Source organism: Ahaetulla prasina, chromosome 9 (genome assembly GCF_028640845.1).
Source record: "Ahaetulla prasina isolate Xishuangbanna chromosome 9, ASM2864084v1, whole genome shotgun sequence".
Classification (NCBI taxonomy): domain Eukaryota; kingdom Metazoa; phylum Chordata; class Lepidosauria; order Squamata; family Colubridae; genus Ahaetulla; species Ahaetulla prasina.
In genome coordinates this window covers 33,969,328-33,980,968 of record NC_080547.1, presented here as the reverse complement: position 1 = coordinate 33,980,968, position 11,641 = coordinate 33,969,328, and the positions used below count along the sequence as shown (strand labels likewise).

The 11,641-nt window shown below is 39.3% G+C and overlaps 1 protein-coding gene across 4 annotated transcripts in view; it reads right to left on the bottom strand.

Annotated features, from left to right (window-relative positions):
- EBF2 (EBF transcription factor 2) overlaps positions 1-11,641 on the bottom strand; it is a 316,154-nt gene that overhangs the window by 36,650 nt on the left and 267,863 nt on the right. The gene's annotated exons all lie outside the window — the stretch shown is intronic.

The window sequence follows — 11,641 nt, the reverse complement described above, 5'->3', positions numbered from 1 at the left end:
CCTAGACAATAGTTTGGTAAGAGAAATCAAACTCCTAAGCATCTCAGAAGGATTCGGATCTCTGGAAAGTTAAGTCCAGATCCTGTTACTGTAACTTTACAAGAAAGATAGAATTAGTTTTCAAGATTTTTGGCTTCCTGTCTAGACTTCCTCAAAGGGGTGACAGACCTGACACTCCCTTGCAAGTATTCAGACTTGCAAGATTCTTTTACTATAACTTTTTTAATAAAATTCATATTGGCATTCGTGATTTTGGTTTAGTCTGGTATACCTAAAAGGATTGATATTCTGGGGGCAAATCAAGATGCTGATGGGATATATTGTAAATTGACCAACTTTTTCTAATTGGGCAGCCTTAACAAATCCAATCAAACAAATAAAATAAAATCAATTATCAACTTTGCTGAGCAAGACATGATAAAATAGATCTTATAGAATAGATAATTAAGATTATCTGGGATTATAGTATTGCTGCATAGCAGTGAATAACCCTTTAAGAACCATAGCAGTGAATAACCCTTAAAGAACCATTGATTGTTCCTCATTGCTTATTTGTACCCTACGATTATCATTAAGTGTTGTATCATTAAGTGTTAATTTTGTACCCTATGACCATCATTTGTGTTTTAAATGTTGTACCTCAATGAAGGTATCTTTTCTTTTATGCACACTGAGATCATATGCACCAAGACAAATTCCTTGTGTGTCCAATCACACTTGGCCAATAAAAATTCTATTCTATTCTATTCATCTTGATTCACCCAAAAGGAGCTACGTTATCTTGTAATGAAGAACTTCTTCTCTAATTCTGCTCCCTCTTGATGTGTCAAAAGGACTAAAAGCAGTCCTTTAGTAAAGGTTTACCCAATGAAGGGCATATCCTGGAGAAGATCACTAGTTTTATTTTTCCTTTGAATCAAATTGGTACCTTGATGTTCAATAAAACTACAGATTTGGTTTTGGGAATGAAGTCAGAGAAAAGCCCCCCCCCCAAAAAATAATAATAATTGCAAAATGGTTTAAGCAGGGGTAATCAGATCATCATAGCTCTAGTCAAGATGTGCCTTCCACAGGGTGATATTTTTCCTGGAGTGCAAATGCATTTATTTAGAGAACAACTTCTGCACTCACTCTACATCAGTAAAGTGGTCCACACCCATATTTCTCAAGGGGTCTCCAAATATGGATAGTTTAAGTTGGTCGAATAGAACCAGTTACAAAGCCATCTCCAAAAATGGCTTAAAGAGGACTATCAGGGATCTCAGAGTTGTAGAGTAGATGGGAAGTTGAACAAACATCTCAAAAGGAGACAAACCATTTTTTAGCACAGCTTCCAAGAAAACCACAAAAAGAATCCATGGAGTCATCAGGAGAAGAACCCAAGGAAAACCTTTGTTTACCCAAATAGTAGGTAATTTGCCACTTCAGCATGTCCATCTTGCTCCCTTCTTCACTAGTTCATCAGATCAGTAAGAGAAATTGAAAAGACATTTTGCAATCCTCTGCCTGCCATTAATAGGGCCATCAGGGCCAAAGAGATTGCCCAACCATTTCTGACCCACATTAGTTTCTTGACGTATTTTGGAAATCCAACCCACTGCATTTCTCCATTCATCTGCTTTTCTTTTTACAAAAAGAATAAATCGGTAGTTAATTGTGGAATTATGATTTTTTTTTTGCACAAGATACATATCACACGATAAATGGCAACAGTTATGGGAAAGGAACTACAAATTAACAATGTCCACTGCATAGAAAAAAAAATCAATATAAAATGTTCTATAGATGGCATATGCCTCCTGAAAAACTGGCAAAAATGTTTAAAGATAAATCAGCTAAATGTTGGAAATGTCACCAGTTACCAGAATCTTATTATCATATGTGCTGGACATGCTCAGAAGCTAGAAACTATTGGAGTAAAATTAAAACATAGTTAGAAGAAATGACTCAACAACATATTGAATTAAAACCGGAGCTGTTCCTATTGGGTATCTTTCCAGAGAAAATTAGTAAAGAAAATATTTACTTGATTATACATGTAATAACAGCAGCAAGAATTGTTTTTGCACAAAACTGGAAAGCAGAGAAAATACCTCTGGAAGGGGAAGTTATTAAAAAAAAATTTTGACCGTGCAGAAATGAATAGATTAACTTTGATGATTAAAGAAAGAGAGGACTCAGAATATTTTAAGATATGGGATCAATTTTACCATTGGTTAGAAAAAAGATATAGATAAGCACATTGATAGTTACGTAAGAAAATGATATAATTAGAATATTGTACTTGTGAAAAAATTGTAATGATTAAATTGAAACGAAGAAAGAAAAAAACAATAAAAGATGGAGCCACGAAGAAAACACCGAGATGTCACATGGAAGGAATAACTGATGTATTAAATGTTTTTTTGTTTATAAAAAAAAAAATTAAAAGAAAAAGAAAGAAACATATCACACAATGACTTATTGTTTTCAGCTGCAAACATTCTGACAATGTTAACCTTCATAATTAAAAGATGGCTTATCTTCTTCTTTTAATCAGCATCTCACAATTCAGAGAACTACCAAAAATAAAAGAAAGGAAAAAATAAAAGAGTTCCAAGAGGTGCAAACTGGAAATGGTCATAGCATAGTGAGCAAAACCCTTTAGCGTTGCAACTTTGCTTTGTTGGAATGTGAAGTTAAACCTGGTGCCAATTCAGCTTTTTATCTGGCCTTAGATTTTCCCATCTGGCTGCCTTTAGCAGAACAGAATGGAAGTACCCTACGTAGCCGTAATAGGCTCGGGTGACATGGATTTTGATTTATTTTAATGGAATAATGATGGGCCAGTTTAAAGATTGTTGGATGGAATCAAATGGGGGTTGAATGGGAAAGACTTAGACCTAAGAATTTCAACTTTGCTATACTTAGAAAATTTTTGCGATGCCTATTGGGAAACATTCTGGATCGCTTAAGAAGTTTAATAATACACATTTCAACTGCCATAGAATCTATTTCCCTTCTGGGAGCAGAGCAGAGAAATTGTGCCAATAATCGTGAGAATTTGTCAGAAGCCTCTTGAGATCTTATATATCACTATCTGCCATTTCTCTTGTTCATTCCGAGCCTAATAGTTGAAGTAAGTTACATGTCTTGGATCAAGCTACAGGGATTATAAATTGGAGAACCTTTAAAAAAAAAAAGAAGGAAAGGAAAGGAAAAGAAAACCCAATGATCTAATTGCACATACTTAACCAAGAATATCTAATGGGAATATTCAAATTTGTAACTCAGGAATAAAATCTGACTGCTACTCAATATTAATTTTGAAGAAGTCTACCTTAAATATGGATTTATTTCATGGTGGTAACCTGTAAAAACTAGGTTTAGAATTGTAAGCATTTAATTCTTAAATATCTTAAAATTGTAGCTTTCAGCCTTTTCTAAAACAATAATATAGATGAGAGCTGTTTCTAAGTCTAGTTCAGGTTGTTGCATTTTTATTTTAAAATGCTAACAGTTTGAGATTAAGGACCATGGCCATGCAGATCAATACAGGTAGTCCTCAATTTACGACCACAATTGAGCCCAAAATTTCTGTTGCTAAGTAGGACATTTCTTAAGGGAGTTTTGTCCCATTTTATGACCTTCTTTACTGTTGTTAAGTGAATCACTGCAGTTGTTAAGTTAGTAACATGGTTGTTAAGTGAATCTGGCTTCCCCATTGACTTTGCTTGTCAGAAGGTTGCAAAAGGGGATCACATGACCCTGGGACACTGCAACCGTCATAACTACAAGTCAATTGCCAAGCATCTAAATTTTCACCATGTGACCATGGATGTCAACTTCAAACTGAACCTGGCAGAAGCCATTTTGTTGGTTCTCAGTTGCCACACGGTATGGGAAGGGGGGGGAAGGAGGCTGGAATGCACTGTCAGACACAACATCGCTCTATCTCGTGGGAACCAAGGTCATCTCCATAGCAGTGGTGGGTTGCTACCAGTTCGGGAGAACCGCTAGCAGCAGTGGTGGGAGGCTCCGCCCACCCACCTGGATGTCATCAAATACACAGAAGTGGTATGCGCAAAAGCGAACCAGTAGCAAAGGTAAGTGAAATCCACAGGTGTCGAATGAGAACGGAGTGGAATTCCTAGGGAGCACGCCAATGAACCTAATTGGACAATGTGACCTCTGAAACTTGAGGAGGGGATCATTTATGATTTTAAGTATACTGAAAACATGGGAAATATTCAGAGTTGATTTTACATTTCACCGTGCCAATATGATGTGCCCAATAAAGAAGTTATTTGAGGGAGATCTGAGTCTCGGAGTTCTGATTTGCTTGGGCTTATTAGTTGGAACCTTGTCAATGGGTATGCTGTAATGGTCGTAAGTGTGAAAAACAGTCATAAGTCACTTTTTTTCAGTGATGCTGTAACTTTGAATAGTCACTAAACGAACTGTTGTAAGTCAAATGTTATCTGTAATGGTATTGAATGCCAAAATGGATGAGGACAAAAAAGCAAGATTTTCTTCATTGTGACTTCCAGGTTCTGGAATGTTAATGCAAGTAAGTTGAACCTGGTTTCCTTATTGCTACTTTTTCAGTGCAATGAAAAAAATCAACAATTACTGTGATTATGGTGAGGAACAAACGAGATCTTGGTTCATTCAATGTCATATTCTCTAGAGAACTGCAGAAAAAACAATTGCTACCAACTTGCCTTCATGAGGACGTGTATATTGCACGAGTCAAAAAGAGGGCTGTGAAAATATTTACATACCCCTCACATCCTGATCATAAACTATTTCAAAACGACGCCATAGAGCACTGCACACCAGAAGAACTACACACAAGAACAGTTTCTTCCCAAACGCCATCACTCTGCTAAACAAATAATTCCCTCAACACTGTCAAGCTATTACTAAATCTGCACTACTATTAATCTTCTCATCGTTCCCATCACCCATCTCCTTCCACTTATGACTGTATGATTGTAACTTGGTTGCTTGTATCCTTATGATTTATGTTGATATTGATTATTTCCTGATTGCTTATTTGTACCCTATGACTATCATTACGTGTTTTACCTTAGAATTCTTGTTGAACGTATCTTTTCTTTTATGCACACTGAGAGCCTATGCACCAAAGACAAATTCCTTGCGTGTCCAATCACACTTGGCCAATAAAAAAATCTATTCTATTCTATTCTATTCTATTCTATTCTATTCTATTCTATTCTATTCTATTCTATTCTATTCTTACTCTTTGTCTGCTGTGATTTTGCTATTGACAATTTCAAGGTTCAAGATCTCCTTTCTGAAGGTTCAAGGTCTCTTCCAACTATAACTTAAAAATCAGTATATCTGAACTGTCGGTTGCAAATTGGACTGAGTGTACAGCAAACTTTCAATTTAGTAGACCAACAGGAGAGAAGGTGTCTCCATAAAAGCCAAATATCTCTTAAACCTGAATGGGATTTTATTCATGGATATCTTATGCATTTTACACATGTACATACGGCAAGCAAGATTTTACCTACTTATGCAGAGACGTATGCAATATATGGACAGCTTTTAGTTTGTTGCATCTGAAACCAATGGTTTAGTGGTGTTAAATCCTTTCTTTTTCCCAAAACAAAATCAGCAAGGGGCATATTTTCACGATCCAGTCCGTCGTTTCAGATTTCAAATCTCCACAAAGAGCTGTCAAGCTAATTAAGCCACGGAGGGGTTTCTCCCACCATATCGGGCAGTAGGAAAGATGCCCAGCATGATATCCTGATCCGTCTCAAGATTGCCATCCACACAACCCTGAGGAGAGGGTCTCCTGAAAGAAACTGCTAGCAGATCTTTAACTAGAGCAATGCTAGTGTGACATCCTTTGCCATAACCTATTAAAAGTACCCATCACAGAGAACATATGCATACAGATAACAGCTCCCCCGTTGACATTTAGATGTACCCTTGGAATTTATCTTTAATTTTTATAGTTGTCTTTTTTAAAAAAAAACAGTTTATGGGTCTTTCTTCAAACAAGCTGCCTCGATGCTGTTCTTGTTCCGCTAATGCCTAATCAGTTGGAACATGAAATGAATATTGGATTTGGTATTAAATATTGAAGGGCCCTCCTCAGATCTTCAGCAGCTGAATCATGAACTCCTGAGATCCCTGCCTTGCCATCTACATCTGCTTGCTAATAGGAACAGGACAAGAAAGCCTTTGTGGCAAACTCCCTTGGGTGCTGCTGACTGGAGATTACTATCAGCTTTCCAGTGGTCGGGCACTGATCAGATTCAAGTAGGCATCCAAAACTTTAGCCGATCTCTATCGCCGTTCAAGAACAATAGCTCCAAATACGACAGAAACAAATATACACTAAGAGGTGAGAAACGGAATATTTGCATTTCTATGGGCCTGGATTTGCTCAGAAGTAAACAAGAACTGAGCATGGATTTAGCCACAGCTTGTTTCTACCAGGGAAAGCTTTAGATTTTAGTTTGGAATAACCAACTTTGCTTCAAAAAGGAAGCGATGTGTTAAGAGTGCTCCAGAGGTGGTTGCAGCAGGCTTTGACCAGTTCTGGAGAACCGATAGCAGAAATTTTGAGTAGTTAAGAGAACCGGTAGTAAAAATTCTGACTGGCCCCTCCTACATCTATTCTCTGCCTCCCAAGTCCCAGCTGATTGGGAGGAAATGGGGATTTTGCAGTAACCTTCTCCTGGATTGGGGAGGGAATAGAGATTTTACAGTATCCTTCCTCTGCCATGCCCACCAAGCCACGCCCACCAAGCCATGCCACGCCCACCAAGCCACACCCACAGAACCAGTAGTAAAATTTTTGAAATCCACCACTGTAGTGCTCCAATTATTCCACTTTTCCCACCCTACACAAAATCATCAGAATTGCATGAATCTGTAGTTTGTTAGAATTTAGCGCCTTCCGTTCATCTGTCTTACTTCCTTATAATACATGATCAATGCGTAGAAGCACAAATGCAACCCTGACTAGTGTGTGTGAGGATTGCGTCAAGAACTCTTGATGTAATATAGCACTTAGCAATACACTTAGACTTCTATACCGTTTTACAGTGCTTTACAGCCTTCTCTAAGCAGTTTTCAGAGTCAGCATATTGCCCCTAACAATATGGCTCCTCATTTTACCCACCGGAAGGATGGATGGTTGAGTCAACCTTTAGCCTGGTGAGATTTGAACTGCCAAATTGCAGGCAGCCGGCAGGCAGCAGAAGTAGCCTGCAGTACTGCACTTTAACCACTGCGCCACCATACATATGATGTTTTATCTGGGTGCATCTTTCTGTATAAGGATAAAACACTGTAATATTGATGTGGATGTCTTTGAAGCAATGGTGAAATTCAAATTTTTTTACTACCGGTTCTGTGGTCGTGGCTTTGTGGGCATGGTGTGGCTTTCTGGGCATGGCTCAGTGGTGGGTTGCCCCCAGTTCACTCCAGTTCTGTAGATCTGGCTTCTCTGATCCTCTGATCGAGATAGAAAAACGCCCACACAGCATGAACAAGCGAGATGATACCTCCCGCCTACCAGCCATTTGGAAACCCGCCCTTATTGACAAACGAGTCCCTAACACGAGGAATGACACCAGACCCACACTCACGAGGTCCACACAGGATGTCACCACCACACATCCACCCAGAAAGCAGACCCAAACCCACACTGATCATGAAGCATGACCAAGGACCAGAAGCCAGACCACAGCTGCAACATTAGCCATTTCAAACCCCTCCAATCCATACATGCAGCAGACTGACACCCACTATGAAGATGTAGCACGACCACAAACACGAAGCCAAACAACAGCAATGCAGCTCACCAGCTCAAATCCCCCTGCAACTCAGACTAATCTGAGCACAACCAAGCCCCCACCCAAACAGGACACACCCCCAGCCAATCAGAGCACAAAAAAACCCCATCCAATCAGAGCACAGCCAAGCTCCCACCCAATCAGTTCAAACCCCCACTAGCAGTTAAAAAGGAAGAAACAGCTGCAATCACACATTGCTCCCAGAAGCACGAAGCTGAAGCCTGAAGATGACGAATGAGACTTCGTCGAAACGTCGCCAAGACACTTCCAATTTTACGCGGAAGAAAACCTGAATAACCAAAGACCTACATACAAACACCTGTGAAAACCTCAGAAAACAAATATATATGTATATGTATATGTATATGTATATGTATATGTATATGTATATGTATATCTTCTCCTCCATCCAATTTTTTCTCCCATTTCTTTTCCTTTCCCACTACAACTCTTCCTTACGCTCATCTCCTATTCAGTCATTCTCCTTCCCACCCAGCCCCACTCTTAACGATAAATGGAGAAAGAGGAAGTATGTTTACATGCATACTTGTTAGTTTCTATGAACGAGAGTGGTTGGTATGAGCAAGAGAGAAAGGCTGGTTACATGCAAATAAATTAATTTTTTTAATTGACTTTTTTTTTCTTTTACAAGCAATGAATTAATTTTATTTATGTACGGGGTTCTAATTTTACAGGCAATGAATTTATTTTATAATGGTTACTTTATTTTATAGGTAATTAATTTGAACCAGTAGTTATTAATTAATTTTTGTTTTGTCCTATCCATGCCCTTTTCTGGAGTGTGGTTTCACACACACACACACACACACACACACACATATACATACATACACAAATACAAATCTCATGCCCATTTAGAGAGGGAGAAATCCCTAGGATGGATTTCACCTGGAATAACAATTTTAAGTTAACAAGACGGAAAAGCTGGGCACGTCGCAGGATACTTTCCTTGTATTTATAGTTTATTCTTCCTTCTATTTTCTTTTCCCTTTGAGATGAGAGGGCTTCCACCCACAATAGTAAATATGGCATTACCCGCCCTGCCAATTTAATATTCCTCTGGCAATTTTGCAGGAAATGTGTGGCATGTTTTCCAAGATAAGACAGGCTTGGGTTATAGAGAAAAATATTCTCGTGCTTCGGGGGGGGGGGACAACCAAAACCAAAACAGAATAATGAGTAGTTTCTTCTTTTAAAGCATACCATCATTGTTAATAATGTAATCTATAGCTTGTTGTTTTAAAAAAAATCCTACTCTCGTCATAATAGGTTCTGATCACTGCTGATATAGGGAACAGAGGAGAAAAACAACACACTGGGTTAATTGTGCAGTTTGGAAGTTCTTTTATTGTTTGGTGTCTTTCTTGAAAGCATTTTGCTACCAGCCAGAAAGAGCTGTGGGAATTGGTTACACCAGGTGCAGCTGTATTTAATAGTTGTGTTTATCACTTTGCTTGTCATGATCTACTTAGACAGAGAGACTGAGAAATTGCTTGATTTTACCCTTGCTAATTTTGTGAAGCATCTTCTAGCAGATAGCAGCAAAACAACTTTCCACAAACACACACACACACACACACACACACACACACACACACACACACCCTCTCCTTGGGTGAACCTAACAAAGAATCTCTACCAATTTCCTTGCCTTCATTCCTCTGTATGGCCAAACAGCAGCGGTGGAGTGAAAAAAACAACCACAATCCACTGTCCTGTTTTTCATTCTTGCCTGGATTTCGGACCAACGTGAGGATTATGTGGGACTACACTTAACTTTTGGTCTGAAAGTTGCACCTGGGAAGCACTAAAGCAACCAGGACTCCTCATACACACATCAAAACGGTCTTCCAACAACTTCACTGGCTGGTTCAAGATTTTTATTGTGCCCATACAGACAATTAGGGACCAAGATTCTTGGCCAGATCTAACCTAAATGACTTTAGGTTAGATCTGGCACGAACGGCCTTTAAATTTTTCACTGGGGAAAATAAAATCTGATTTCTGCTTAGGAGCAGGAGTATGGAGCTCAAGGGAGGTGATGGCTCAGGCTGTTAGAAGCCTGTTATTAGAACACAGCAGCCTGCAGTTACTGCAGGTTCAAGCCCGGCCCGAGGTTGACTCAGCCTTCATCCTTTATAAGGTAGGTAAAATGAGGACCCAGATTGTTGGGGGGGCAATAAGTTGACTTTGTAAATATACAAAATAGAATGAGACTATTGCCTTATACACTGTAAGCCGCCCTGAATCTTCAGAGAAGGGCGGGATATAAATGTAAATTTAAAAAAAAAAAAAAAGGGAGACCCACTTTTGATTTTCCACAAGTTGATTCATCCTTTAAAAAAAAAAACCAGGTAAAATTTGTCCCTGCCAAGTTATGTTCAATTCTGGGTTCAGCATTGGGAGCCAGCATTGTCCAAAGATACATCTGTGGTCATGTGGCCAGCATGTCTATATTCCAAGGTGCACGGAACACTGTTACTTTCCCACCAAGGTGGTACCTATTTATCTTACATTTGCCTGCCTTCAAACTGCTAGGTTGGCAGGAGTTGGGGGTTCGCCTCTCTATACCCACCCAAAAGTTAGGATTCCACATTCCCTGGTAGCCAAAGCTGAAATAGACATGGAACACAGCCACTTCATAGTGGGATGCAGTCCGTCAGTGCAGGGATCTCCAACCTTGGCAACTTTAAGCCTCGTGAACTTCAACTCCCAGAATCCCCCAGCCAGCAAAGCTGGCTGGGGAATTCTGGGAGTTTAAGTCCACCAGGCTTAAAGTTGCCAAGGCTAGAGACCTCTGCGTCAGTGAACTAACTGAGGTCCTCTGAATCGCCAAAGCTCCTCCTCCTTGGTATAACCTAGAAAGTCTTCAACTTCAACTCTTCATAGGGAAATACATCACTCTCCTGCCAGATCACTTTGATCTGGTTTCAGTACGCCCCAGTACAGAGGACCAACTGGAAGAAGACATGTCTTCAGTAAATGGAATCACAGAATCAGGGCAAGGAGCTCGTCTTTTCCTTCACAACCATTCATCTATTTCTTTTTTTGTTTTGTTTTCTTGGCTTTCCTAATTTCTATTAAAGCTCAGAAATCCCAAGGGAAATGTCCCCAGTCCCTCCACTACCGGTGTAAGCAATCAGGGAGATTATGCAGCGTGTATTGTAGGACAGGGGTCTCCAACATTGGCAGCTTTAAGACTTGTGGACTTCAACTCCCAGAGTCCCAGAATTCTGGGAGTTGAAGTCCACAAGTCTTAAAGCTGCCAAGGTTGGAGACCCCTGTTGTAGGAAATAACCCACCAATAGAATGTCTCACCTATCACCACCATCTCTAACAGAAACAAATAAACAAAGTAAGTTTTTTAAAAAAATACTACCTACTGAACTTCAACAAAATCTATCTGTAAAAAAAATTCTGTTCTGTTTTTACAAGGTTAGAAAACTTTTGAGAATTTGCAAGAACCTTTAATTAAGGCTACTTCGTTAGGACTAATTAAAGGAAAGCTCAAAAACAAGGCAAGAAAATCCTCATGGTTTTTGGCTTCAGAACTTGATACCGAGAGGAGATCTAACTTGGAAACACAGAATATACAGTATTTTTTTCGACAAGGACGTCACATTCACAAAGAAAAAAACTGTAAACTCGTTCAGATATTATCTGAATGCATGGATAATGAAAAGCATGCTAGAAATATCATAAATGGGCCGTGATAGCTCAGGCTGTAAGAAGCCTGTTATTAGAACACAGCAGCCTGCAATTACTGCAGGTTCAAGCCCGGCCCAAGGTTGACTCAG